Source organism: Copadichromis virginalis, linkage group LG4 (genome assembly GCF_057382275.1).
Source record: "Copadichromis virginalis isolate Kocher_CV1m ecotype Utaka linkage group LG4, C_Virginalis_male_GT1.1, whole genome shotgun sequence".
NCBI lineage: Eukaryota > Metazoa > Chordata > Actinopteri > Cichliformes > Cichlidae > Copadichromis > Copadichromis virginalis.
Genome location: NC_140621.1, coordinates 15,398,046 through 15,422,384, shown reverse-complemented (window position 1 = coordinate 15,422,384; position 24,339 = coordinate 15,398,046).

Genomic DNA, 24,339 nt, shown 5'->3' with positions numbered 1-24,339 from the left:
AAAGAATACCGGTAGCAATTTGCGCTAATACTAAAAGGCCTAAAATTTGAGTATACAAATGACAGCATGCTAATTTCTATGTAATCTCTGTAAGATGGTGTTTGCAAACAATTGTGCAAACATGAGATAAGAGTTTAGTACAGCTTCCAGTTACTACTGACCAGTCATGGTTAAGCAGACATTCATTGCATCCATATAAACATATAAACTGTTCTTAGGGTGAGTAAAACCATTGTATTTTCCAAAATCCAGTGTCAGAAGCACTGGCTACTGTCTGACAACAGCATCGTTTTATAATATCTGCATTCATTATCAATGGCCAGTGGACAGAAGAGGAAGTTTTTGCCCAGATATCAATGCAAAAGTTATGCGCGTAAAAAATATTCTTTGGACTCCCCAAAACCAAGCTTTTCAGATTTTTACGGGAATAAATAGAGCTGACCATTTAGATGTCTGTTGGCAACAGATGAGCTCATAGCTGAGAAGCTGCACAGGTATTAAATACACAATGATATGAAAATAATAATACTATTTACCTCAGACCCGTAGCTAGATGCTGCTTCGGGTCAATCTGAAATGATTTCTCTGCCTCCTCAGATGATGTCCCAGCTCTGCCAATAAAAGCTCAAACTGCCTCATTGACATCCTGAAATATGCACGAAAGCAGACGTGATACAGCTTCAGCTCCTGGATCAAACCATGAAACTCTCCCCGCTGCTGTCTTCTTTGGATGAACCCAAAATCTCAGTTTCTTCCTTTTCTTGTTTAGAAAGATCAGGATAAGCTCATCAATGCTCGATGTTGACTTGATTTTTGTTAGGATGAAATTGACATGCTACGCTAAAAGTTTGCATCCAAAAAATTTGGAATTTCGTGTTTTTGTCACAAGTGTGAGTAAATGTCTTAAAACTGTAACCACAAAGTCACTGAAAGTCTGCAGATTCACCCAGATTGATTTCAATAAAATAGTTATACTAGTTATTTGTTTTCCATAAAAAGATTATCTTATCTGAATTGCTGCTTTACTAGTTAAACCAGACTAACAGTCTTTAAACATTTCCACTATTTTGTCAATTGTGTACATTTAATGACCAGGCAATTGTCATTAGTAACGGTAACAGCGTTGTAACGATAGAAATAGCAATTAGTTAGATTACTCGTTACTGAAAAAGTAACGCCGTTAGTAACACTGTTACTTGTAACGCCGTTATTCCCATCACTGACATGCAGATGATAAATAATACACAAAACTACACAGATCATATCATCTATATCCAGAACACAATCATTGCTCACATCTTAAATAAATCCTTGTGTATTCGCAAATTGCATAATGCTTTTAGATATCCCAAAGAGCTTCAGCAGATACTGTAGCCCTAAAATAAAAAATGTAAAGTAAATAACATCAGTTTATTTTGAAGCAAATCTCCAAAGTTGGAAACTCAAAGCAAGATAATTCAGTTGTGTTCTTACCACTAGGGAAATTCATGCTGAAAACCATCCCTTTACAGTGTACAGAATTTTTGTTGAACTGGAGTGTGTGTCTAATACACTTATACTTAGAATATAACCCTTTAACAGCTCACTTTGTATTAAGTTTTAAAATGATTACATTAAAAGATAACAAAAAAGACATACAAAGACTTATTAAAAAAAATCAACAAAAGTAAGTACATTTTATTTGTATAGGAGATTTAGAACCACAGTGCTTAAGAGAAAAGATAAATAAAAAAATAAAAGGATTCCTAAAAGTTCCTAAATAGGCTTCAACTGCTGGATGGACCTCTTATGAAGCAGATCTTAATAATCTGAGGGAGTGTATGGACACAGCATGTCTACCACAATTTCAGGCTGTCATTGGAACTGGTGCCACTCTATGCTAGAATCTCTATTGCATGGTGAGTCACAAGATCATAAAAATGATCTCAGTCATTCAGTATACATGGTACTACAGTAGTCCAGACCAGATGCTCTAAAAGCATGCATAGCCCTTTCAAAATAAGATGATTTTCGAATTTGTGTCAAAGATGATCCCAAAGACAGCTGCTCAAATATTCAATTACACAAGTCTGATATTGATATCAGTTATATTAAGTGATTAGTGAAGACCTAGAACTCACGTTTCTCTTTGCAGTCCTCATCTGACCTCGTCCATACGTTCTCTCTTGTAAGACTAAAAAGTAGAGCTCAGTCTTTGGCATTTTACTGAGGTTTTAGTGCAGCGACATTGCCTGCCTGTCACAAGCATGGACACTTTACTAGATTTGGTTCAAGAGGCTGGTTTGAAGATGAGGAACATGTGAGAGGCAGCCTCAAAGACAGCCAGAAGCACAGAGGAGGGGCAGTAATTGAAATGGGGGTGTCATTCATCAGATCGCACAGAGGCAGCCACAGTGTGGTCCAAAGAGTGCTGCAGAGGATGTCTGAGAGGGAGTATATGTGTGTGTGAGTGGTTGTGTCAGCCAGCACAACAAAAAGACCGTGGCGCATCATTCTTCTTTGGCGGAAGGGCAGATGAAAGAAAGAGAAGAGAGAGAAAAGTGCACTCGTTTATTTTGTCATTTTCTATTCTCCCCCTTGGTGCTCAGAAAATCACCTCCCGTTTGATTTAGGGAGACAAACAATTGGCGTGACGTGGAACTCTCATCCTCACCATGTGTGTGTCCACTGTTTTTTTTTTCAAAGCTCTTCTGTGCCATATACTGTACATCCAGTAGGAATCTGTCTTATTACCTCTACAAATATATGCATACTCTCCCATTAAAGTTCCCTCGCGGCAACAAAAGGGTGAAATAGCTCAGAGGTAAAAGGGATCCGAGTACTATGGTTTAAGTAACTATACCTTCCCATCACTCAGCCATTCACACAAAGGGATTCATGCTAAGGGCAGCCTTTGAAGAATGAATGATTCTTTAGATTTTTTTAATGGCATATTACTTCAGCATGTGAGAAATGCATACTTTGAAAGATGCTAAATTTTGCAGTACTCAGAGGATAGTCAAATAGGTGAAGGATTTTATTGAAATATGTGCAAACATACACTGAAAACAGACCACAACTCAAAAAGTCAATATTTGGTTCTCCAACACAGCCTGAGCTCTCTTATTCAAGCTGTCTTGTGATTTCTTTAAATAGGCTTCAGGAATAGTTCTCCAGGCTTGATGAAGGATATTCAAATCTCTTCTTTAGATGTTCGCTGCACTTTGTTTGCCTCTCTGTCGAGATAATGCTACGATATGCCTTTCCTTTATGATGGACAGATTTTCAGTCCAGCTCTTGTATGATTTGGCATACCTCAGCCTTTTCGCAGTGTTTCTCTTCCTTAAGCATGGCTGCCTGACAGCCACCCTTCCACTGAGACCTGTGTCAGGTTTTTCCTGAATTTTCTCCTATTTCTTAAGGACATGACTTCTAGATTCGTTTCATTTGCTGTAGATATTTTTAGGCCTTCTATCCATCTATCTATAATGATCTCTGCATACACGCGCATATACTATGTGGATAGTTAACAGCTACCAAAATGAAGTAGGTACCTCTAACAAGAAGCAAAACTATGTGCAAGGAATGCAGTTTGTTTTTTTCATTTTTTAGGAAAAATAAAATTGTTATCTTGCTAATGTTTACATTTTAACTGTCAGATGCAATCATTTATTGTTTTACTGTTGTATTACTTTTACATTTTACTAGTGCTACATTTTACTAGCACTATATTTTACTCGATAACGTGCATGGTTCTCATAGCTTCAAAGATAGAAGGAAAGAAAGGCAAATTCAATCTGGTACGTACTGGAGTGTAACTGTGTTTCTCAGCTGGTAGCAACTGCTGTCTGGTTGAAATGGGAAAAAAATGGGGCAAAAGAATTCAAGTTAAGCATATAATAATGTTGTAACATACTTATTAAGCCAATGCTGCCCTCCTTTAGGTGCACCTAGTGTCTGTGCAGCAAGATTAAGTTCTTTCATAGCTCAGTTTTAGGGTTATCTTAACCTTTTATGGCAAATATCATCGAAGTAAAACCCACAAGAATGATTTGGTACTGCATATTGCAGGGGTAGGCTTTAGATGTGTCCATGATCCATCTTAGCTGATTTAAAGGGCTAAATGACTCCTCAGCATTTCTTGAAGTTCTCCAGAGGCCTGGTAATGAACTAATCATTTGATTCAGGTGTGTTAACCCAGGGTGCGATCTAAAACCTGCAGGACACCGGCACTCGAGGCCTGGAGTTGCCTACCCCTGGCATATTGTATCATCAGGTTTTTTTTAATGTGATTTTACTCACATGCACTTTACTCCAGAAAAATGCTTTAGAACATATGTTTGGACAAAAAAAAAGAAAAAAAGAAAAAAGAAATGCCCCAACATGCTGTTTTCATGTGGGGATTTTCTCCAATTTCAATTATAATTTCTGGCATGTAAAGCTTCGCATACTAACATGACAGCCCTGGGAAATATTTGCACATATCATAAAAATGTTATTGAAATGATTATATAAAAAAGCTCTTTTCTAAAGTGTCAGAGTATCACTAACTATAAAGCCATTTTTAAGGTACTGCCACAGTTTGAGGTACTGCTGTAGTACGTAGATGGTATGGGGTCATTGAGTAGGGTGGGTGGTTATGATGACCACTGATTGCTTGGACTTTGTCAGTCCGAATCTGATTAAGAGCAACACAGACAATTAGAAGCAAGTCTGATTATAAAGTGAATATCAGCATGTACTTAATGCGTGGCTTGGGTGCTGCAACTGATGAAGAAATGCTTTTGTGTGAGCACGTCTGAGCTAATGTTTCATATTTGTAATGACCTCTGAAAATGTGTGTGTGTGTGTGTGTGTGTGTGTGTGTTGTGTAATATGTCTTCACGCTGTCTCGGGCTTTAAATTTAGTAATAAAGTTAATTGGACCTTTGGTCTCCACTGCACATAACAGTTTGACTTGTACTTTTGTGTGATGTCGGCTGGTTTGTTAATGCTGAGACTTGTATTCATCTCAGGGGGAATCTTGATTGAGAAGGAAAGAAAAAGCTTAGTTTGTGATTTATCTTTATTGGGACGGCGAATGTTTATGTGCAAATTCAATCAATCAATTTGAAATCTTCATATCTTTCTAGCCAAGATGTTGGATTTATGAAGCACCAACATCTAAGAGTTTTGAACTTTTCTTAAATATTAGACTAACTTAGCTGATAATATGGATGATGGAGACATGGAGAAATACGATTTTTAGGGTGGGTAGTGGGCAGTAGAGGCTTATTCCTTAAAAAACATTTATCACTAAATGATTCTATTTGCTTTGTGTTGATTGCAAAGGCCACAATTCGCTGGATGTTTCTGGGTGAAATCAGTGGCAAAGTGTGTTGCACTACCTGAGCATAATTGCTGTAATGGTTGCATCGTGTGCCTCCAGTAAGTTCATTACATGGCCACTTTATGCTTACCATTAAGGTGCAGGTTGGTGCTGCAGTATTCTCCGGAACAATAGGTGTCGCCACTCAGACAAAACCTCCACATCAGCGCTAGTATAGGAAGAAAAGAAGTCAAAACCAAAATCAAAGAAAGAAATTGTTTTGTCAAAGATTTTTCAAAAATTTGAATTTTTAAAACTGTTGCAACATTTGACTTTGTTCATCTCTGAGCTTTTGTACCAATATATCATTAAAAAAGCGATAAAAACCAACACAACCCCACTTTATGTAACGTTAATTTGATGTTAACTTTGTGTCTAGAAAAAAAATGTTGTAAAGTAACGTCTCGTGCACTTTGAGAACATTATATGATGAGATTTGTTTGTTATGACTGCCTTGGAACCTTAGAAGGGTTAGAGTAGGGGCTTTAAATGTATGCAGTTTAGAATTAGGAAGGATACACACACACACACACACACACATATATATATATTATTATATATATATATATATATATATATATATATATATATATATATATATATATTAGGGCTGCACGATTAATCGTTAGAATATCGCGATCTCGATTCATACTTATGTGCGATCTCATTTCCAAATGACAACGATTTAAAAAAAAGAAAAAAAAAGACAACGACGATTGTACCGCATTTTGATCCGGGACGTAATCTGCATGAAAACAAGCGCTCACTCTTCCTGCTCAGCAAATGACAAGGGCGGAGCCTTATACCACGTGATACAGAAGCTGTGCCGTGTGATGATAAAATTAGCAGGGAAAAAACAACGGAGAGCACGTCAGGGATGATGAGAAAGTGACAGGAGAAAATCCGTTCCGGTCAATCACCCAAACATCAATAATGGGAACCTTAAACAGCGCTTCCCTATACACGTCGAACTCCCGCAGGCACAAAGAAATTAAGGAGGCTATCACTTATCACCTGACCCATCAACACTGTTTTTGTTTTTATGTTCAGTCTCAACTGTTACGAAGTTGATGTGCAGTTAATAAGTGCAATAAATATTTATACTGGAAAAGAAAATCGTGAGAGAATCGTGATCTCAATTCTAAGCCAAAAAATCGTGATTCTCATTTTATGCAAAATCGTGCAGCCCTAATATATATTAGGGCTGCAACGATACTCGTATCGATATTGAACCGTTCGATACAGTGCTTTCGGTTCAGTATGCATATGTATCGAACAATACAAAATTTTTAATTTATTTGATCAACTTTTCTTCTGACGATGCTGTCTGTGTTGAGAGCTCAGTGGATCTGCGTTCGACTACTCCGCCTAGGCTGCACTGTCGAGCGCAGATCCACTGAGCACAGCGCAAGCTAGCAAGACAGAAGCTAAGCTCGTTGGAACATGGCAAATTGAACCTCATTCAGATCTGGGCCCTATTTCAGGAAGCCGGTTTAGAAAACTCAGAGTGAAAAATGATACTCAGGGTTGAGTAACCCCGAACTGTCCAACTCGGAATATTTGGTTTCAGAAAGGCTGATAACAATTAGTTCAGTCAACGCGGAGTTGCTTTGAATCACCTTGTTGTTGAATTGTGCTATACAAATAAACTTGCCTTGCCTTGCCTAGCCTTAACCCCAAGTTAAGCGCGCACACGAGGATACATAAAGCCCTGATTAGTGGAGCACAGATTAAGCGAGTCACTATGGAGACGGAGGGAAAGAAGGCGCGGTCAATGTATTTTACAGCGCTTGAGGCCGAAATTCTGATGGCAGCATATGCCGACAACATGCAAATTCCGCGGAAAAAAAGTAACACAGCCTCAGCTGCAAAAGAAAGTGAGCATGCATGGCAAAACAAAGCCGACAGAGTCAATGCGTGAGTGTTAATTTAAACATTGATCTAGGGATTTCCACCCATTTAACACGTTATTTTATTATATTATATTTTCTTTTTTATTTTATACATTTTATTTTGTGACGTGATGTGAGCGCAGGTGCAACCCAACAGGCCCCAAACGTGCCTGGCAGCAAGTAAAAATGAAATATAAAAATATAGTCCAAACAGGTCAGGTGTAATTGTATTATGAGCCATAGTGCTTGGTCTGTTTGTCCGATGTAAATCAATTGCAGTTAGAGGCTACATTAATTTTCTTTCTGTAAGCACTTATTGAAATTATCTGAGCACATTACAAGTACATATTTGCTTACTCTGTATGCTCAAATGCGACCCGTTATAGCCAACAGAAAAAAAAGCGGAGGCCCGAAAAACAGGTGGGGGTCCTCCACCACCACCACTCACAGAGGCTGAGCAGTTGGCTTCCACATTTGTGATAATGTTGGCAGCATCACATATATATCACAGTGCAGAGAACATAAATTAGCATCCATTACTGTAATGAAATAATTTGTTAGTTTGAAATGCTACAGGGAACTATGTACCTGTACATTAATGCTGTGGAAAGACTTCCTGTTCACATAGTCTCCTTCATTTACTGAAGGAGCAATGATTGGAATGTGAGTGCCATCTATACAGCCAATCATCTATGAAGCGCCTTGAGGCGACTTATGTTGTGATTTGGCGCTATATAAATAAAATTGAATTGAATTGAATCACGCCTGGGAACCGTGAAAATAAATGTAAAATTTAAGTAGTAGTTCAAGTATCACCACATCATGTATTAAGTTTTGTTCATCCTGCTACCTGCAATTTTGTGGAATCCCTCTTTGATGAATCTTGTGGGTCTATGACCGGGGAACACCACAAACGAGTACAGGAGACGTTTCAGTGCAACTGTAACATTCCCGACTGCCCGACGGACGGTAGCCTTGGAAACGTGCTCAGCCTCACCAATATTATACAGAAAGCTCCCGTTTGCAAAAAACCGAAGTGCGATACAAATAATATGTACAGAACTGAGAGGATGTCCGCGATGTGTCACATGAGCAATATTAGGCCTGAGGATGTTATTCAAATAACTTATAGATTGTGCTGAAAAACGGTAACGTTCACACAGGAAATCATCAGGAAATGATAAAATGTCCGAACGCGCTCTAATCACTCTCTCCCGGCGGAGAGCTCTGCGGAGAATTTGGGCTTCAACATCTACTGGCTCTTCAAGGAAGGGGCACGCCATGTCTGACACTTCCTACAGTCAGGTTTCCGACAAAGAGGCGGAGAACATCAGGGTTAGTTGAAGTAAACCTGCTAGGGGGCAGGTTAGCTTCACGGAGTGTGTCGTCATAGTAACTCACTCAGAATTAATCTAAACTCGCTTTGTGAAACCGAAAACTCAGAGTTTTCGTTAACTAAGGGTATACTTACTCAGAGTTTGCACTAAACCGGCTTTCTGAAACAGGGCCCTGGCCTTTGGAACTATTTTGGTTTTCATGTGACGTATGACCCTGATGGTAAGCGCGTCATGGACAAAAGTAAAACAGTATGTTGGATGTGCTACGCAATGCTCAATTACAAGGGTGGGAACTACTGCGTTAGTGCAGTTTGCTCGTTAACGTGTTGACGCTGTCCAGCCCCACGCGCGGGGCAATCTGCGGTAGCTCGTTAACGGAAATTTGCCGTGTTGTTGCATTAACGTCATTTCAGATTAACGCTGACAGCACTAGTGGGAACACAATGAATATGACTGCACATTTACGCTGACATCATCCTAGTGCAAAGACAAGTGGAAGCAGACAAAAACAACAAGCACGCATGCTACAAACTTTACCTGAGTCATTTAGACAGCCGTTAGCACATGATTCTCCTTATGGGGACCTGATATGTTTAATATGCTGCTGAGAATATAGCCCAGAAGAAGCGTATAGTATAGCTTTTATTTTGGAAAGAGCCATTTCTCTGTAATAAACTCTCTTTTCCAAAGATGAGTGATTTCTTGATCAGATAGATTTATTATTTTATCCCTTTGTTGTTTCAGTAACATTAAATTTAAAAACTGTAAGTTTGAGTTAAAATATATATTTGTAATTTTAATAAATGACAAATTAAAAAAGCATGAAAAATTTTTTGTATCGAAAAAATATCAAACTGTGACACCAAAGTATCGAACCGAACCGAACCGTGAATTTTGTGTATCGTTGCACCCCTAATATATATATATATATATATATATATATATATATATATATATATATATATATATATATAATTGAAACAGTTTAGCCTTATAAAAACCTGAAACCAAGAGATTTATTTTGTGCAATTTTGTGCAATTTTCTTTTTAAAGCTGGAAACACACAGTGTATATTTATATCATATTGAATTTCTGTAATTCAAGCACTTTCCTTAGATAAAAAAAAATGGAACACATTGGTACAAATCCTTAATTTTCAAGATTGTAAGCTTATATAATTCTCTTACATAAGCCTGGAACAGTTTGCCTTGTGCTCAGATTTCAACTTTTTTATTTTTATTAAACTTACATCAACTAAAACCTAAAAGCTGAAATGTTGTTATATGGACCACAATTTTTTTTTCAAGTAGTCAATAAATTTTATATGGACTACATGAGAAATACTCCCTAATATCATGGCTGGCAGGATGATATCAGCCCAGGGAAGCGTGTATTGGGTGACAGAAGAAAGCTTGTACTCCAGGATCCTCTGTTTTCACAAGCAGCCCGCTGTCCCGCTTTATGTGTCCTTCAGCAGCACACAGAAGCAACGATGCTTGCTCCAGTTTTCTTGTACAAGCCAAATGAATACATGTATTTGAACTTTTTTTTTTTGCACTTACACTGTTTGACAGATGAAATCTCTCACGCAGGCATAATAGATAAAGTGACATTCTGTGCAACATGAAAATAATGAAGATGAGTTTTTTCCTCTCTTTCTCTCTGATGAAAAGAACAGAGGGAGAAAAGAGCCCATGGGCACAAGCAACAAAACATGCAAATACAGCCCAATGTAGGCTAGCATCTGTGTGTGTGTGAGTACTTTTAATGCAGATTTTGTGGGAGATGAACTGCAGCTGTGTCTAACGCTAAGTAAAAATGTCCTTATTTCTTTTAAGTGAGCTGTCTTTAGTGTTGATGCATGATTTTGCCCTGTTCCTCCTTTATATTCCTAATGTGACTTATCAGTGCTGTGCATCACCATGAAAGACTTCATAAATCAGGGGTCTGTAGTAGGCCTGCAGGTAATTAATTGCTGTGGTTTGTCAGCCAGGCTTGAGCTGAGTGGCCAGGGATGAGAGAGTAAAAACTTGCATTGGTTTTTGTTTTGTCTTTCTATTCTATTGCTGTTTTTGTCTCTTTTATCTGGTATCTCTTTAATTAGTTTGTTTCTGAAAGCAATTAAAAAATCTTACATTTATAATTCATCTTTAAGGATTCTGGTCAAATATCACAAATAAAAAAAGCAGGATGAGGTTCAAACTTGTCTGAAATCACAGTAATAAAGAGCACGCCGTTCTCATTACAATATAGTGCTTTAAGATGACAGAATTAACTTAGCCCCGTTTGGCCAGCTGTGCCACATAACTGCAATATTTGATATGAAATGTCAAAATGCTTTCAGTTCAAGATGCTCTACAGTAACAGTTAAAAAAATCTACCACTTGACAATATTCCTAAGAAAACAGTTTGCTTTGATGAGAGCCTTTTTCTGCTTTCCTGCTGTGTGTCATATGCAGGGTGACACCCTCTTTTTCCCCACATCGATAAATCTCTGTACAGAAAAGAGGGAAACCCTGTTTCTTTACTAAGATCGACAGCAGACGTTCGCATTTTGAGAGTCAATGACCACAGATTCTAACTGTGAATGAAGCAGTAAATGCTGATAAGAGAAGAGTTGATTTTTCCACACAAGAGTGAAGCTACAGCTGCTGCTCTGTCAGGTGAAAACCCAAAATACCGTGTGTGCAACATTTCTTCAGAGATGCCCTTTGCAGCAAAAGTTTGCAACTGCAAGCTGTTGCAGAAAGCAGCTCTGCCTCATAACTTCAGTCCCACAAGTTAAAATAAGAAGTAGGGATTCTGATGTGAATGATCAGACAAGTGGTTGGCATTCAGTACAAAAATGCATATGATTTGCTTTTTGTGAGCCTCCTGGAAAATCTGATGTTCTGAATCCTTTTTATTTCTCTTTTATTTAGTAAGGAGTAGTTTTCACTTTGAAACAGTAGTGATGTAACATTTGCATGAAGAAAAGATTATCATGTTTGCATTGTTGAGCGCTTGAAGATGCTGTACTAAAAGTCAGAGGAGGGGATACGTTATCATCCCCACAGGACATAAAATGTAGAGTAGGAAAAAGCTCTCCATTCTCTCCTGCAAAATTCCTATTCCTCTCTGGGTAATTGGGAATATTTTCAGGGCGCAGGGTTAACGTTGTTACTCTTGTACAGGACTAAAATCAAAATCAAACTTTTCTTTAGTAACAGTTTTATTTTCTTACTTTGTAACTAATGAAAATGAAGGTAAAATGTTATTAATAACCATCCAAATCAGTGATCAATTCTCCCAACTGAGACACTCGCTGCAGTGTCATGTTTTCACAGGAGTCATAGTTACACTGTACAAGTGCAGTCCTAGACTATACTGAAAGTAAGCTAATCAAATTGACTTTTTTCTTGTTGAATGAAATGCTAAATGAGAGGCTGCAGTGAGTTACAGAAGCCATAATGGAACAGCTGGAGACTTTATCTCTCTGTCGGCATCAAAATGCACAAGTTGTTACTGTGCATTTGACTGCCAAGCATAAGTTTCATCTGTATCTTTAAGCGACTCAGTTAGACTCTAAAATGCAATTAACAGAGAGCAGGTGTCCTTGTCTAAATTCACCCATAATTATACCTAACTTAGTGCTCCTATCGCATCACACTGCCCTTTCAAATGGTGATAAACAAGCATGCTATTGCTGGAAGCTAATTGTGTATCAGGCTAATCACTAACACAGGCTAATTACTTGTTGCTAAACTAGCTCATATGACTTAGGAACCCCGAAACTCTCTCTCGCTCTCTCTGTCTGTGTGTGTGTGTGTGTGTGTGTGTGTGTGTGTGTGTGTGTGTGTGCGTGCGTCCTTCAGTTTTAAATGGGTACAGGTGTGCAGCTATGTGAGCACTCGTGTTTGATTAAAAATATGAAGCTTGATTGTAGAATACCAGAGGGAGACTGAGGTGTTAATTGCCTGTGTCTACATGTGTGCATGTTTACGTGTGTAATGTGTGTGTGTTTGAAATGTTTGTACATCAAGAATTGCAGCAGTTAAATAATACAATAAAAGAACGCCTGTTGTGACTCAATTTACCCTGACAGCATAAGCGATGCCAGCACACACAAATAGCACAAACATAAAACAAAAATTTGGAAATCTTATTAAATACTGTGATCTTTAACTTCCTAATGTGTGGATGGATTCAGATAGTTATCTTTCTTTGGTAGTGTGTGTGTGTGTGTGTGTGTGTCAATATGAAAGTGGCAGATGAGGAAGCTGAGATTATCAGGCCCGTGTATGTGCACCTCATCCCTGCTCCCTAAAGCGATTGTAATGTAGAATTATGTGATGGGACTTATTTGGGTATGTGGGACAGCAATTCAGATGTCTTACTTTGCACACAAACGCACATACTCATTTTTCAACTATTGTGGGGCCCAATTTATTTTTGTACTGTTGTGGGGTCCACCCTTTCCAGTGGTACCATAGCTGTGCAAAAAAAAAAAAGAATGCAGTGTGATCAGCGGACATCTTTAAGACGACGCGGGCTGTTGTGCTAAATCATGTTTGTTTATACATAGTCCATATTCATATGTATGTATGTTGATAAAAACAATATTAATATGTGTAAAGTAAAAAATATTACCTTTGTAATGTCCACATGATGTCCCAAAGAGCTACCCAGTCCAAGGTCATATTGACGTCCAAATCGTGGAACGAGTTTGGACATTGTTTAGATCTCCAGAATTTGTCATTGACCCAAAAAAAGGCATGATAGGCACATCTATCCTATGTCCAATGTTTAGTAGGTAGTGAAAACTCTTTTTATTTTTGGGCTTTTTCAGCCTTACTTTTTTTTTTTTTTTTTTTTTTTTTTTTTTTAACTTTTTATTTTCATTTTTTAAATTGAAAACGAACAACAAACAAACAGAAACAAAAAATAAAAGACATTTACAGTTATGGGACAGAGTAGGTATCATCAACTAGCCAAAGCTTGACTGGCCATTATGACCAAAAAAAAAAAAAAAAATTCTCAGGAACACACTCTAGTATCTTTATCTTTCAAACATAGCCTCCACCCTCTGAGGACCGAACACAGAAAATACGGGCGTATTAATAATAATAATGAAAAATAATAATTATAATAGTAACAGTATTGGTAATTACAGAAAAAAAAAAGAAAAAAAAACAAAAAAACAAAAAAAAACAAAGGAAACAAAAAAACGAAAAAAAAAAGAAAAAAAAAAAAAAGAAAAACATATCGTGTGAACCCCTCCCACCATCCCCCCACCCCTTTACCCCTGTATGGCTCTCAACTTCATCACATTCGTGTATACAAACAGCCCATATTTACACCCGTCTATACACAAGAATCAGCACAACATTCAAGAATTCTAATCAGAAGGGCCTAACCAAGGATCAATTCAGGGTAAACCCAGAGGAATTTACATCATCTCTATATTCTGTCAAGTCCAAAGACGGTAATACTGAAAGAAATGGTCCCCAAATTTTTTTAAAGGTTCCGTATTTCCCTTTTACACTATGCGATATCTTCTCAGGTGTACAGTAGGATGCTAACTCATTAATCCAATATCTCAATGTTGGAGAATTTTCAGATTTCCAATGTGTCAGAATACATTTTTTAACTGCAGTACTCGCAAGTAAAATAAAATATTTCTTGTGGTAATCCACATTTATAGAATCTATATCACCTAAAATCCATAGTTTTGGGTCCATTTCGACTTGGATCCCAATTACCCTTGAAATTATTTCAGTAGTCCGTCTCCAGAACTCCTCTATTACTGGGCAATTCCACAGCATATGAAGAAGATCACCATCTATCACCTTACATCTCAAACATTTGGGAGAGTAATTAATATCAATTTTATGTAATCTGTAAGGTGTATAATATGTCCTGTGGAATATATTAAATTGCATTTGTCTATGATTTGTAGAAATTAACATGGTCTGTGCCTGTTCCATTAGATGGTACCATTCTACCTCATCATAAACATAGCCCAGATCTGCCTCCCATTTTCTTTTCAGTGACGTTTTGTTGTAGTCAGGTAATTTTTCATTAATAATAGTGTATATTGAAGATACTATTCCTTTTATTGACTTCCATGGTTTGGTGCAAAGATGCGTTTCAAAAGGACTTTCTTTAGGAATCTCAGGCAATGTTCCTTTAGTTTTTTCTTTGATCCAGTCTCTTATTTGTAGAAATTTAAAAAAAATTTGGTCTGGAAGTTTAAATTTTTCCTTTAGTTGTTGGAAGTCAATAAATGTATCATTATTATATAGATCGGCAACAGTTCGAATATTTCTATCCTTCCATCCCCGCAATATGGAGTCGGAAATATGATGGGAGAGATCAGGATTGCCCCATAGGGGTGTCCTTCTAAGAAAAGAAATATTTATTTTTAGAAGTGAGTGGGATTCCTGCCAGGCACGGAAGGTGTTTAATATTATCGAATTATTTGTGAGCTTAGATAAACATTTTTTCGTACCTAGAAATGGGACGTCTTTTAATGATATGGGATTCACCTCATATTGTTCTATTGGAACCCATCGAACCTCACTCCTCTCTGCATATAACCAGATCAATATTGATCGATATTGGGAGGCCAGATAATAATTCCTAAAGTTTGGTAGGTTGAGTCCTCCCCTTGAATAAGGGGCCTGTAATGAGGAGAGTTTAACTCTTGGGTTTTTCTTTTGCCATATGAAGGAGGTTATAAGTTTATTTAATTCTTTGAAGAAACTTTTTGGAACATTTATAGGGAGACATTGAAATAAATAGGTAAACTTAGGCAAAATGTTCATTTTAACAATTTTTCAGCCTTACTTGACTGGCACAGTGAAGAAAGGACAGGAGAACAGCGGCAGAGAGAGAAGGGGCCGACATGCGGCAAAGGGCTGTGGGCCAGACTCGAACCGGCCGCTCTCAGCAGTATGGCATGTGGTTGCCCACTCAATGCACTGAGCTAAACCAGCGCCCCCAAAACCGCTCAGTATTTTGAGGACACATATGTACATTTAATTAGAAGAATCATTGAACTATGCTAAGCGTTCAAACACAGCATGACTACACACATTTGAAAAAGTAGCATTATCACAATAAAGTGACATTGTAGCTTGCTACCTCTAAAAACAGCAAAGAGACCCAGTGTCCAATAACACAGTGTGTCAGCTTGTATAACCCTTGCAGAATTTTACAGTACCAGTCAACTCTTTGGAGTCTGTCCAAAATGGTACTGTACAATTTTGATTTGATACAAGCAGTATGCCATTTGGAGCACTTCAGCCAATTTCTGATGTCTGTTAACATACAAACCAAACATAACTGTATTGGATTTTTGCTATCAGGAAACTGTTCCTGACATATTTGACGTATTGATTTATTTTTATGTGTATGTAAATGACTAGTACTGTGAAATCCACTGGTGTGACATGCTGCCCCTGAAATGACCCCACATCCCCATACCATTTCAGTCTTCAGTATAATTTTCCAACAAAGCGTGGCTTATCCTTCATGACAGAATGAATGATATTGCATCACCAACAGGCCATAAGCTTGACTTCCATTTAAACATTATAGCTCTGTGAATTTTTTTTTAAATCAATTATGTATTATGGAGCATGGGAAAACTACACTGTCGATATCTAGACTTGATTTTTATAATATCCCTCAAGAAATTATACATTTATACATTATACAGCCAGTATCATCATCCCACAGTACTGCGAGTTGGGCTCCATATTGACCACTCCACCTCAAAACTCTTCTTTCTTATCATCTCTACTCCATCCTTTCTCCTCTTATCTTCTCATCTGTGTTTTTTACTCTTCTCCAATATCTCTGCAATGTTACATGATAAACAAGGACCATCTGGGTAGAGTCAAATCTCCAGTGGTACTACCAGACATATCTCCTGCCTGTTTTCTGTATAAATAATTAATCAGCTCTGACCATTTTGTAGCTTTCTGACAGAAGAGACAGTCAAATACCCAAATGTCACAGATTTTCCAATGAGCTAAAACTCAAATTTTGTTGACATGTAAAGGCTGTTAGCCTTACGAGACACTGGCGACCTGTCCAGCGTGTACCCCGCCTCTCGCCCTAAGACAGCTGGGATAGGCTCCACCCCTGCCCCATTCAGAAGAAAGATGGATATGTATGCTGTAGTTTGAAATGAGAAGGTTGATGCATTTCATCCCTTATCTAAGTGATCACAGTTCAGCATATTGAAATTTGATTTCAAAGTGTCTTCTGCATTGCTCACAAAGTAACAGCCAGTAACAACTACAAATCCAGACAAACAGAGGTGTTGCATCCTGCAGAGGAACCCATGCTGAAAAAACTAAACTGCTTTGGAGGACAACACTCCATGGACAGACGCTGAAAGCACGGAAAGGCAGTAGGTCATGTACAGCGGTGCACTTGTTCCACATTTTGTTATGTTACAGCATTATTCCAAAATGAATTAAAATAAATGTTCAAGTCAGAATTCAGTTTAGGAGCACCCTGTATTGGAACCACATGTAGCACATAAGACCTGCTGCTCACAGAATTTTGCAGTTGAGGAAATTGAGGATGTCTAGAAACACAAATCTGATCTCATCACTTGCAGATGCTAATGCACACGATCTCTCCTAATGATCTGAATTGAACAGCAAATCTGATTTGCCTGCATGCTGAACAAACCCAGAATCACTTTGCTGTGTAATCCAGTTCAGATGGATGTGAATTTATTTACTCATTATGTTAAAAGTTTACTCAGTACTGTTTTATACTAAAAACAACATACCACATACATGCCTAACAAACTATTTTAAAACGCAATTGATTCGAGTGCAGACAGACATGAACCTTTGCCATCCAGCCTTTATAGCAGCAGAGTATTTTACATGCACACGCTAAATGTTCTGGTGCAGCACTGTTTTTGGTTTTCTCTCAGCCTGTGTCATCTTCCTTCGTGCTCATGTTTCGCTTAACTAAAAATTCCAGTTTTTCCCCCATGTAGCTAATTTCATAACACCCCTTTCTCTTCTTCTTTTTCACACACACATACACATATTGCACTCCAAATAGAGTTGTTGTTAGCCCACATAGAAAAATGCTTAGCCGTGCCTGGTCAGCCTGTTATATAACACCAGTGCATTGCCCTAACTCAGGCTTGCCTCACAGTGATAGCACCCCTAGATGTGGATTTGTCTGTGTATGTACAAACATGCCTCTGTGTCTGTGTGTTTGTAGGTTTGTGTGTGTCCACGCAGTGATATTGCCAACTGTGTAACTTTGCTCCCTGTGTGTAACAGCCAGTTTTTGTGTGACTACTCTTGCTGCATTTGTTTCTCGTGTGTTTTGCTATTGTCCTTCTTGTATACAGTATATACATATCTGTTAGCAAAAACTACATTTTCCATTTTGCAAACACTTTAGGTGAACCTGGGCTACACATCCAAAGACCAAGCATCTGGTGATACTGAATATTACTTAAAGAAAGCTATAGTGGAAACAACATCCATCCAGCTGAAGTGACCCTTATCAAAATACTCTTCTTTATTACAGCTCGAGGCAGCGTTCTGTAACTTATGCTGACCTCTCACTTCCACTACGAACGAGAAAGTAAACATACAAATTCCCTCTGAGCGTCAACAGAGAGTCCCATCATCAAGCAAATTGCCAAGTTGTACATATGCTTTTCAGAACTACTGCACTGCGTAAAATATGCATGTTTCACAATACAAAAACATTTTCTCACTTAATTCCTAAAAGCCTGTTTTTAGAGAAAGTGGATTTGAGTGAGGAGGATGAACCAGTTATGCCACACACAATATCTGCAAAACTCTTAAAAATGCACAAAAGCATGAACTTGCATGACAATGTGAGTATGTGCGTGTGGTTGCACGCTACATGTGTGTAGGTCTATCTGTTTTTTAAACAGGGTCCCCGCCTGCAGGATGTGTCTAAGTGCATAAATAGATCAGGTACAGGAATTCCATCTGACACACAGTAAGAAAGGGACACAGAGGGAGAGAATGAGAGAGCAAAACAAGTTGTGAAAGTGAAATGAGTTTCATGTAGCCACCTTTGTCTTCTTTTATGTCTTCTTCGTCTCAGTGGAGCTTTGGAAAATCATTAAAGAGCACTACAAGAGTGATGGAGGGACATCGGCAGCTGTTATAAGTATATAAGGAGTTAATACAGAATAAATGGGAATCCTCTGTAATGACTACGAAGGTAGGCAGGAATGAATCTTCACTACCTGTTAAAAATCTAATTTGTTGCCTCATCGTCTTTACAGGGGGATTTAAAAGGAACCCAATCTGATTTCTCACTGTTTAAATAGCAATGAAGAGATAAGGTCTGTGTCATGCAAGTGGAAAAATCTGATTTGAGCAGTCACTGCAAATCCTGCCAGTGAGATGAGTTTCATTACAGATTCCCTTCGGCGTTTTTACCATGGATGACACATCTGTTTTTTGACCGTCCCATACTTCCGCCTCTATTTTTTTTAAATGCAGAAGCACGAGGGAAAGAACGGGACTCTGGCGGGGAGAAATCGAATCATCTATTATGTTGTGTGCACCCTTAATTTTGCTCTCCATGTGTTTGCTTTTCAAGAAGCCTTTTGTGTGCTCAGTAAAGTTGTTTATGTCATTGTGTGAGTGGTGGATCTTAATAATCACTTTCTCTCATTGTGTCTCCACAGATTGATGTTACATATGTATCATCACACATCTTCCAACCTTTTTTCACTGTTTCTGTTTACAGTGTTTGTCAGCCTCTGATCTGGAATGATTTAAAAAGCAGTTTTTAGGAATGTCATTAGTAATACATTTCTAAATTCTTCTAGCTAATGGCGTTCATGGGCGTTTAATTTTTATCATCTTACAAAGATGGGGCAATGATGCAATGACAAGATACACAAAGACATTATCTGCCTGGAAGAAGATTTCCTGGGCTCTGCTACAAGATTTCTTTTGGAAAAACTGTCCAAAAACATATAATATAATATCTCATGACACTGATTTCCTTGACATACTAGTAAAAACTATGTGTTGTTGGCATTTTAGAGTGTCAGACTGTTCACTTTGTGACATTTACAGGTGTCTGCGAACTCAAAAGTTTTGAATGAAATTCATAGCCAATGACCCTGATGGATGAATGGATGGATGGCTGGCTGGCTGGATGGATGGATGGACGGACGGACAGACGGACGGACGGACGGATGGACGGATGGATGGACGGACAGATGGATGGATGGATGGATGGATGTATTGGGACATATTCATTGGCCAGTAGGAATGTTTGAGGAGATGCCAAATTTCAGGCCCCCCATCACACAGACCTAGTCTGACCAGTTGATGAATCCCTGGCATCCAACCAGTTGGTGATTGATTCCTAGAAACTGCCATGACTGCATTCGATTGCTACAGCCCCAGTCAGGCCTAGAGACTGGTCAGTGAACTCATGCAATATGTCTTCCCCAGCTGTGTGGCAGGTGGTTTCTAGAGGTCACAAAGAGGTATACCATGCTGCACTGAAAATCCTTTTGGTTTGGTTGCTTGCAGACTCCATCGCTCACCTGTAGTTTGAATGGAAGTCTGTGACTTCTCTGCAAACACAATCTAACAGCGGGTCAAATAGTAGTGAAGCTGTGACAAAGTTTCTAACTTGTGTCACACTTTTTCAAGTTTCACAATCCCTTGGTGAGTAGTCAGCAAGTCAGCATCTTCCATGCAAAATCCAGGCAACAGCATCATAATAAATATAACATAATAAAACCCTTGAACCGAAGTTATCATTGATATCCTTCCAAATGTCACATGGGTCATTCATACTGACAGACTGTTCCTTCATTACATTACGTAAATTGAGCAAAATGTGTGTTCATCCGCATTTTTTTAAAACAATAAACCATCTAAAGAATACATGAAACAAGTGTAGCAGATGCTTCCACTAAAAAAGAGGTAACACACAGACTCCAGGTCTGGTCTCAGCGATGTAAAAGAGAGGGAACAGTCTTGGTTTCAGTGCAATAAATTGTTCCAAGGGGCTAGGAGAGGTCCTCTTAGACCCACCATGGAAACCCATGCCCAGAAGTTGCATACAGCTTTTGTTCTGATGTTAATGACAGGAGGTTTGGAGCCATTGAATCAGCAGAGAATTGGCGACTTTTACAGACTATGCACGTTTTATATTTTTTATTCAGGAATTCAGTGAATATACCACTTTATTGATGCTTAATAGTGTGACATTGCTGACATTGTATCATTGCTCCTTAGTATGTCATTTATTAATACAGATAATACAGTAATTCATCAATTCAGAGGAATGGCTTATTTGGGGCATTTCAGTCAGGTTTCAGAGCTCATCACAGCACAGAAACAGCTTTAGTGAAGGTCACAAATGATCTTCTTATGGCCTCTGACAGTGGACTCATCTCTGTGCTTGTCCTGCTAGACCTTAGTGCAGCATTTGATACTGTCGACCATAATATCCTATTAGAGCGATTAGAACATGCTGTAGGTATTACAGGTACTGTACTGCAGTGGTTTGTATCATATCTATCTAATAGACTCCAATTTGTACATGTAAATGGAGAGTCCTCTTCATACTAAGGTCAATTATGGACTTCCACAGGGTTCGGTGCAGGACCAATTCTGTTTACATTATACATGCTTCCCTTAGGCATGTATAAGACATAACATAAATTTTCACTGCTATGCAGATGAAACCCAGCTCTATCTGTCCATGAAGCCAGATAACACACACCAATTAGTTAAACTGCAGGAATATGTTAAAGACATAAAGACCTGGATGGCCGCTAACTTTCTGCTTCTTAATTCAGATAAAACAGAGGTTATTGTACTCGGCCCTGAAAAGTTTAGAAATATGGTATCTAACCAGATTCTTACTCTGGATGGCATTACCTTGGCCTCCAGTAACGCTGTGAGTCATTTTTGACCAGGACATGTCCTTCAACGCACATATTAAACAAATATGTAAGACTGCGTTCTTCCATTTGCGCAACATCTCTAAAATTAGAAATATCCTGTCTCAGAGTGACGCTGAAAAACTAGTTCATGCATTTATTACTTCCAGGCTGGACTACTGTAATTCATTATTATCAGGATGTCCTAAAAACTCACTGAAAAGCCTTCAGCTAATCCAAAATGCTGCAGCAAGAGTCCTGACAGGGACTAGAAAGAGAGAGCATATTTCTCCTGTTTTGGCTTCCCTTCATTGGCTTCCTGTTAAATCCAGAATTGAATTCAAAATCCTGCTCCTCACATACAAGGTCTTAAATAACCAGGCCCCATCTTATCTTAATGACCTTGTAGTACCATATCACCCTATTAGAGCACTTCGCTCTCGCTCTGCAGGCCTACTTGTTGTTCCTAGAGTATTTAAAAGTAGAATGGGAGGGAGAGCCTTCAGTTTTCAGGCCCCTCTTCTGTGGAACCAGCTTCCAGTTTGGATTCAGGAGACAGACACTATCTCTACTTTCAAGATTAGGCTTAAAACTTTCCTTTTTGCTAAAGCATATAGTTAGAACTGGACCAGGTGACCCTGAATCCTCCCTTAGTTATGCTGCAATAGACGTAGGCTTCCTGGGATTCCCATGATGCATTGAGTTTTTCCTTTCCAGTCACCTTTCTCACTCACTATGTGTTAATAGACCTCTCTGCATTGAATCATATCTGTTATTAACCTCTGTCTCTCTTCCACAGCATGTCTTTTATCCTGTCTTCCTTCTCTCACCCCAACTGGTCGCAGCAGATGGCCCCGCCCCTCCCTGAGCCTGGTTCTGCCGAGGTTTCTTCCTGTTAAAAGGGAGTTTTTCCTTCCCACTGTCGCCAAAGTGCTTGCTCATAGGAGTCATATGATTGTTGGGTTTTTTTCTGTACCTATGAAGCGCCTTGAGGCGACTTTTGTTGTGATTTGGTGCTATATAAATAAAATTGAATTGAATTATTACTGTTACACCACGTACAGCTATTACTGCTACTACATCACTGCTAATAATAATCATAATCATACTCACAGTAATGTATCTGTATTTATAAATGGAATGCTAAGGAGGAGTAATAATATATAAATGATGAATTAACCACTTGCTAATGTTGAACAGTGTGTATCTCACTACTGTCAAGTATGGTCAGATAAACTTACAAATACTTTTCAAGTGAGTATTTAAAATCTGGTGGGAAAAAAGTAAAAGAAATCACCTCAAAACTCCCAAAATAGTCCTTGGTAAAAATATATAAAATGGAAGGATGGTTTGTCTCATTTTAGTGCTAAAAAAGTGTGATTTTCAGGGTCTGCTGAAAGACTTTTCAACTGACTGAATAACTGGAACCACATGGGACTATCTTTCATGAAGTCTTAGCTTTCTCAGCTAGAATCTGTTCCACTTTAGCACATCCTTCTCTCTGTCCCTCTCTTCTCATAAGTGACTTTCAGACATACAGAAAAAAGGCCCCTCTGCTCCTCCACGTGAGAGCAATTTGTTGAAGGAAGAAACAGGGTAATTAGAAGTGGATTGGGCTCTCTGCTGGGACAGTCCTACCAACTTTTACTTCTGTCATCGCAACCGAGTAACAAAAGTTTTGAGCAGCGTAAGCAGCATGGAGACCATCAATAAAACCTTCAGTGATATTACTTTTTTATAAGACTGTAATGCACTCAAACTGTTACCATGCACTTGGCAATATTTTATATATTAGATGCAGTTGATCATATTGTATTCAGAAATGGAGTCCAGTAAAAAAGGCAGGAGATGTAAAAAATAAATAAATAAAGAAAGAAGATGAGAGAAGGAAAATGCATTAATCAAGCACAGTCATTGCATTTGACTGGAGCCGTGTGCAGGACTTACTTCAGTGAAAGGCGTTCTCTAAAATGTAGAGCTACTTTTTTAATATGTGCACTCTCATTTGAGTGTTTTTAAATAAATTGCTGTAAAAGAAAGCTTGAGATGTAATCTGGGAAAAACACCTATAACTTGTTAGATGCTAAACAAGTAAACCTTATAAATCTTCTTTAATTTTATCCTTTTTCTTTTATAGCATACAGCTCAAAATACTAAGTTGATGCAGACAGACTTTGTTACAAACCCTGTTATTTACCCTAAAGAACAAGCAAGCTGCACATGCTCATGCTCCAGAAACCAAAAGCTTAGCTGAAGCAGACTTGCTCCAGTGCATTCACAGTAAATACCATTTGCATGTGAAACAATCTCTATTCAAAGATATTTTGCCGTTAACCTTGCTCTTGGGACAGATATGTTTAATATTGGTTATGCATGTGTGTGTGTGCGTGTGTTTGTTAGTAGTGTCTGTGATCTGCCTTAAGAGTTGGAAAGAGGACAGGGTAAGCACATAGCCAGGAGCTACAGCATGTCAGCATTAATAACACCATACGGGAAGACAGAGAGGGAAACATACATACATACACGGAGGAAGACTCTGCAGGCACGACCCATGTGTGTGGGTGAGGGCTGCAGATAATCATCTCTCATAAGGTTCAGTGGAAGATGAGCACTGACCCTATTTTACCTGGCCTTCTCTCTTCTCTGCTGCGCTTCCTCCCTCCTCTCTCTGTCTCGGAAGAGCTTACGAAGGTCTTTTGTAACACTTGAGGGATACTTGCGCCAACTGAATCTTGTTTCCCTGTCACTTAGCCAACACTCTGCTCCTGTGCTGAATTCTTTATCAGCAACAAATTTTCTCTGGAAACAGAAAATGCTGGCTCACACTTTCTGCTAATG